Below are 6,935 nucleotides of genomic sequence, written 5' to 3' on the forward strand. Positions count from 1 at the left end.
ACTCGCGATGTCATGTGACATCCTGCGGCGTGCCGCAACTTTTCCCCCATTGCTGGCAATGGGGTGGCCGTGGTTTCAGTATAATACATCCGGCCCACGGGCTGGCAGTTTGACATGCCTGACGTGGGCAAATGAACCGCACAGCTCACTTCAACAGTCGTAAAATGGGACAAAGTTCATTTAAGAAAAGTCTCACTTAACAACATAAAATTTGGGCTCCTTTGTCGTCATAAACCGAAGACTAGCTGTGTTAATATTCAGTTTTTTGTTCCTGTCACATTATGATTCGTACTAAGAGCTTCAGTCTTTGATTAGGTATTTTACCGCCGGCACCTACTTCAGCTCTTTGGGGATGAGAGAAATGAGAAAAAGAGCTTCATGGGAAAGGTTAATTCCTTCCTAAGCTCTTTCCCAATAAACCGGGGGAAAAAACACAAAACCCTGGCAATTTGCTGTTTTGCCCCATTAATAAAATTAACTGTAGCAGGAGAGTCAACAGCAGCAACAACGAAAATCCCTTAAGCTGGGGATTTTATGAAGTCCTTATTTTTCCTCTTATAGCTGATTTTGCTTCCATATTTTGGGGGGCCAATCAGCATACGTTTGAAAGCTTATATCCTCCTGTTTTTTTTGTTTTCTTCCTTCCCTATTTGTTTGGACTTTAATTTGGACCTTATGAGTAAAAAGGTACAACCTGACACCTGTTCGTGTTTTCTGTTCTCGGGGGGAGGGGAGATGGGGGATATAATTCCTCTTAATCTACTTAAAGGATTTAAATGGCGTATTAATATTATCCCATCTAGCTCTTGATGCTGTGCCATCTTAGAATTTGTAACGCAGAAGGTGCCCCAACGTAGCTGCCTTCCGCATTCTTAAAACTGTCACAAGTCTGGGAGGTGTGAAAGGAAATCGAGGCAATCAAAGTATTTGATTAATCGATTCCTTCTCTTTGCTTTTTGGCCAGGCTTTATTTTCCACCAAGTGCAGCTGGAGGCTGAGAAATGAGAGTGCTACTGGTCCCATCCAGTCTTTGGGATGTCGCCATTATAAACCAGGGGCCTTGTTTATATAAAACTCTCCATGATCCAAGGACTGTCTCCATAAAAATGGTCTCGGAACCAAGACTCTTCTCCATACAGACTCCCTGGCTGAACAGTGATGGATGAGATTCTAAACCAGTGTGTTATTTACGATGTTGTGGGGTAAGAGTTGTAGAGTTGGAAAGATGTTCACGGGTCCAGTTGTCTGCATCCTTCTGGCCTCTCCTAATTAACCCTCTTATGACTGGAGTTCAACGTGGCTGCGCCATCCCCCCAAAGACGGTGGTCCTTCCATTTGCCAGCGCCCGGTTCACACCTGGGCGAGGTTCAAAACAATCATTTCCATTCAAACCCCACGCAGGTTATAAAGTGCCTTTGCCTGCTGGAAAGGCCCAGCGGTGCAGCGTCATCGCCAAATTTTGAACACGAGTGCTGCTTGTTCCTTTCGAGAGCCATTCTCTTGAGTTCAGCATTTTGCTGATCCTTTCTAATTGGATTACAGAGGATTAGTTGCTCATAATTTTGGAGGGCAAAAGGAGGAGGAGGGTACATATCTGGCGAGGCTGCCTTGTTCCCTTGTGCTAGAGCTCAGACATCTGCTTGCAGACAGAAGTCTACGGATGGCTTCGGAAACAGACAATTGCTGATGACCTTTGAAAGCTGCTTTAATCTGAGTAGTTGAGCCTACTGGTTTTATTTATTTATTTATTTATTTATTTATTTATTTATTTATTTATTTATTTATTTATTTATTTATTTGCCCGCTCTCTCAATCGTTTATCCCTTTCTTTCTTTTTTAATTTGAGGGCTCTCTAGTATGTCCAGTCAAATGGATGAGTGGATGACGTAGAAAGTTAACTCAGTCTTAGGCTGCATGAACAGAATTCAAGATCACGTGAAGTGTTAAGTACCACTTTATAATAAAGCCTTGGTTAAGACCACACCTGGAATACAGCATCCAGCATTGGTGGCTACAGTACAAAAAAGATGTTGAGACTTTGGGAAAAATACAGAGAAGAGCCAGGAAGAGGATTAAAGGCCTGGAGGCTTAAAACATAAGATGAACAGTTGCAAGAATTGAGCATGCTAGTCCAGAGAAAAAGATAGAGGTGACATGATAGCAGTATTCCAGTATCTCAGGGGATGCCACAAAGAAGAGGGAGTCAATTTATTTTCCAAAGCACCTGAAGGCAGGACAAGAAGCAACGGATAGAAACTAATCAAAGAGAGAAGCAATTTGAAATTAAGGAGAAACAGTGAGTACAATTAACCGGTGGAACGGCTTGCCTCCAGAAGTTGGAGGTTTTTATGAAGAGACTGGACAGCCACTTGTGTGGAATGGTATAGGTTCTCCTGCTTGAGCAGGGGGTTGGACTAGATGACCTCTAAGGTCCCTTCCAGCTCTATTCTATTCCTTGTGCCCCGATCCAAGATCCGAGAGCCTCAATTAACATGGTGCTTTAAATGTGTCTTTTCCTTTAGCCTTTTCTCATCCACAAGCCTAGTTTGTCTCTACAGATACAATTAGACAATTTTGTCTTCTACTTCCTTTCTTGTGCGTTGCCTTTCGGCTTTTATAACTGATCCCCGGAGGAAGCTTCATGACCGAAAAATCATTGCTAACTTTGTTTTCTGCCTTCGGCGCACATTTCTTTCCCAGGGCTATTATAAGGAATAATGGCCAACATAACTTGCGAGGCTTGAAGAAGGCAGCTAAAAGCCCCCCCCCAACCCCTGTATTTGGTGGTGGTTTTTTCCCCCCTTGCTTGTTGCCATATTTAACTTGTTTTACAGATGCTGATTTGTCTTCCCATCTTAGCTCTTTGTCTTCCCATTTAGTGAACTCTTCTGGTCCAGCCTGAAGATGTGTTTAGAAAAAGGGTCTCTTTCCTTCCGGCAACAGATGCCCCTTGCTTGTCTTTGCTTAGGTGAGACACGTTAGCAAATTCGATTTCTGCTTAAAGGTAAAGCTTTCCCTGTCGGTCATGTCCGACTCTAGGGTACGGTGCTTATGTCAGTTTCTGGGCCAAGGTGCCAGCGTTGTCTGAAGACATTTCCACGGTCACATGGCCAGCATGACTATACACCAAAGGCACACAGAACGCTGTTACCTTCCAACCTGAGTGGTGCCTAGAAAGTTTCTAGTGCTTACAAAACATGATGTGCGAGACTCCCCTACTTGTAAAAATGATCTTGTCGTTGCCTCCTCTAAAAAGACAATTTCTGTCTATTTTCCAGAGTCTGGAACTGTCTGGAGTGGTGGCCTTAATATCTAATTTTGCAAAGGAGAAGAAAAAGGAGAGTTGAGAGGAAGATAAACATGGCTCAGTGATTTTCAGAGTCTCTTCTGGAAACCCTGGAGAGTAAATAACAAATGAACATTAAAATATTTGCCTGAAAATAATTTGGTTGGTGTCCCTTTAGATCTGAGTCGGAGCCATCACCTGTCACTTGGGAGGTTTCTGCACCCTCCCTGTCAGGAGGAAGAGAATATACGTTAATGAATTCCCAGACAGGTGCTGTTTCTTGATTATACGTCATTATAATTGTAGACCTTTCCTTGCAACGCCTTTGACAGTTCACTTTTATATCCAAAATGGCATGCAGATAAACGGGTGTTTGTTTCACTTCATCTAACAAAAGTCAAATGAAATTTGCAAACTAGCAGCTTAGGGAGCTGCAAGGAAGTGGTGGATGAACTAGGAGGGAGGGAGGGAGGGAGGGAGGGAGGGAGAGAGAGAGAGAGAGAGAGAGAGAGAGAGAGAGAGAGAGAGAGAGAGAGAGAGAGAGAGAGAGAGAGAGAGAGAATATGATCTTTCTAGTAGGGTATTCTAAGTGCTGTAAGATAGTTTTAAGGGGGCTTCTGCTGGGCTCAAATGTACACTGATGGTAACCTTTACTTGTTGCACAATTCCAAACAAAACTGAATGTTGTGTCCTTGACTTGAAGGAGACCTTCTTTTTTCTTGGGTGCTGGTGGGTCCCTCAAGATGTTAAACCTCAACGGTTGGTAATATGTTATCAGTGGGTGCCAAGAAATCCATTGCATCAAAGAAGGGGAGCTACTCTCCAAGAGGAAAGATAAATGGGTAGGTGAAGGATTGGTAAATGGGTAGATAGATATAACATTAAAAATGTCCCGTATCTTACCATCTCTTATGATTTGGGGGCCATTTCATGGGAGATTCTCTAACTCCAGATGTTGCCCTCTGCCTGAAGACATTACATAGCTATATAGTCTATTTCAGGGAGAGGAACCTGCTTCAGATGGGGCTACTGATGTTCCTACTATCACCCCTATTGACCATATTGGTCGAGGCTTCTGGGAGTTTTACAGCAATTCATTAATGGCTCCCCACCCCAAAATCTCAGTCTGATTTTGAATAAGGCAGCTTTCTCTGTTTCAAAACTTAGATGGCGGGAAATTGCTCAGGTGTATTGGGGAAATAGGTTGCAACTTCTTTTTACCTACAGCAGAGATTGCATTTAATATCATTTATGTACACTGAAAAAAACAATTCCTAGGAGATGGAGGCCTCCAAGGTCCCTTCCAGCTCTACCTCTATTGTATTGTATTGTATTGTATTGTATTGTATTGTATTGTATTGTATTGTATTGTATTGTACTGTACTGTACTGTACTGTACTGTACTGTACTCTACTCTACTCTACTCTACTCTGCTCTGCTCTACTCTACTCTACTCTACACTTTATTTTGATGGTGGCACATATCTTTTAAAAATAGAACAAATAAATACAAATTCCATATCTGTTATCTGCAAAATATTCCAGAAACTGAATGGATGGCTAGATTCCTCCCTCCCTCCCTCCCTCCCTCCCTCCCTCCTCCCTCCATTTTACAGGGCAAACAAGTTTATCATTCATCATGTAGGACCACTGCAATTTCCCATGTCCTTCCTATGGCTTTAGTGTGTCTGCAGAGCATCTTTTTGTATTATTTATCCTTCTCATCTTCTCTTATTCTTTCCAAAGTTTCAAACCTATTAAATATTTTCATAGGCCGACCGGGAGGATCCCTTCCCTGGATTAGAACTAAGCAAAGAACAATCCTTTTCCCCCCAGCCCAAGTGAGCTTTCTTTCCCAATTATAAAGGGAATATGATTGGGGTTATAATCTGTTTACTTAGTAATAAACTCACTTAAACTTACTTCTGGGTAAATACAGGCAATTAATTACACGCACCCTTTCTGTTTTTCTTCAATAGTAACCTTTCTTTTTAGGCTAATAATGCAGGGTTTTTTGGTATGTGTGTGTGTGTATTTTACTATGCTATTGGAGAGGTGGTTCTCATGTTTTTGCATATAGCACAGAGACTGGTGACATGAGATGTATAAAACATGGAAGACATGAAACTACTGCGATTCAACCAACCAGCCAACCTACATTCAGTAAAGGCAAGACAGGTCTTTGACAGCCGCAACACCTGTCCCTTTGATAAGGGTCTGATCCTTCCTTCAAACAAATAGCAAGCTCATGCATTGACTGATCCCCAGTGATGCATCTGAAAGGCCTCTCTTCTGAATTTCTGATCATGCAAATCCAGGGAGATGTAGATAACCTCTAGTTACTGGCATCCTATGGCAGTAAACTGCTCCCAATAACATGTTTTGCATTTTTCCTCTCCCTTTTTGCAGGCAAAAGATCGAAAGAAAAACAACAATATGTACATTTCTGTTGTGGAGACCTCAGGGCTAAGCTATACCATCAAGCTAAAATTGCACAGTGCAGCATTCATTAAACAGGCCCTACTTTGAAGCCACCATGGAAATCTTGGCCGTAAGGAAACAAGTTAAATTACTGGGAAGGCTCAAGGCAAACCTATGAATTCTAACTTCACTGAATGTCTAAAATAAAAAATAAAAATAAAAAAATCTGCTTCTTAAAACTGGGGAGTGAGAAATAAGAAAGAATCAAGATGTCTTGATGGTTGACCTTGAGCGCTGTTCAACTTCTGTTGAGCCCAATGCTCCTCTTTTTGTAAGTTTTTTTTGTCTTCTTCTCACTAAATCAGAACTGAAGACTAGTTCCCATTAATATTTCATCAACTGTTGTGGTGGATGGTGCTAAAAGATAAAAACAGACACAAATTACATCTCAGCATTGCCATATTCCAATTATGTTTGAATTATGGTAAGCGGGTTACTTTTCTAAACAACACAACGTTGCTGGCACTGTTCTCTAATCATGGAAAAAAACTGTGTCTGGGGAAATCCATGGAGCATTGGGGTTTTGTTGTTGTTGCTTTGAAAAAAACAACAACCCCAACTTTGAACCAATTTTTCGTGTGTCCTGAAGTGACTTATGAGCGGTTCTTTCAACCCTTTAATAGCAGCCAAAATCTCTCACCTTTATCTTACAACGCCTAGATTTTGCTGAGCCCAGATGAATAGTTTATTGGCTATACAATCTTCTAGATTTTAATGGTTTACAAGATACTTAGTCACTTTCCCATTTTCTGCAGAAGGGCCATTTAAAGCAGAATTGAGGCTTTTGCCTTTTGGTGTAAGTATATTGCATAAGCAGAATCCACTGTAAAACTGAGTCTTCTAAATCAGCCCTTTGCAATTTGCTTTCTCTATTATTCCGACTGCTTTCGTGTATAATGAAACAACGACCCCAGTCCCCTAATCATCTTTGTTGCTCTTCTCTGTACTCTTTCTAGGGTCTCGACATCTTTTGTTTTTCTATGGTGGTGACCAAAACTGGATGCAACTTTCCAAGCGTGGACTTACCAAGGCATTATAAAGTGGTACCAACACTTCACATGCTCTTCATTTTATCCTCTTGAAAATTGTGATTGAACAATGCTTTATTAATGTGACATCTGGCTGTCTATTCTAATTACCGGCACATGTTAAGAGCTGGTAAAGAGGGA

The 6,935-nt window shown here is 41.5% G+C and overlaps 1 long non-coding RNA gene across 1 annotated transcript; it reads left to right on the forward strand.

Moving 5' to 3' along the window:
• Window positions 1–1,185: 1,185 nt before the first annotated feature.
• Window positions 1,186–6,691, forward strand: LOC308672537. Its single transcript, XR_014027446.1, has 4 exons — window positions 1,186–1,202; window positions 2,880–2,968; window positions 3,279–4,128; window positions 5,695–6,691. It is a non-coding gene; the product is annotated as an uncharacterized lncRNA (long non-coding RNA).
• Window positions 6,692–6,935: the final 244 nt, after the last annotated feature.

Source organism: Vipera berus, assembly GCF_964194415.1.
Source record: "Vipera berus genome assembly, chromosome: 10".
In the NCBI taxonomy this organism is placed as follows: domain Eukaryota; kingdom Metazoa; phylum Chordata; class Lepidosauria; order Squamata; family Viperidae; genus Vipera; species Vipera berus.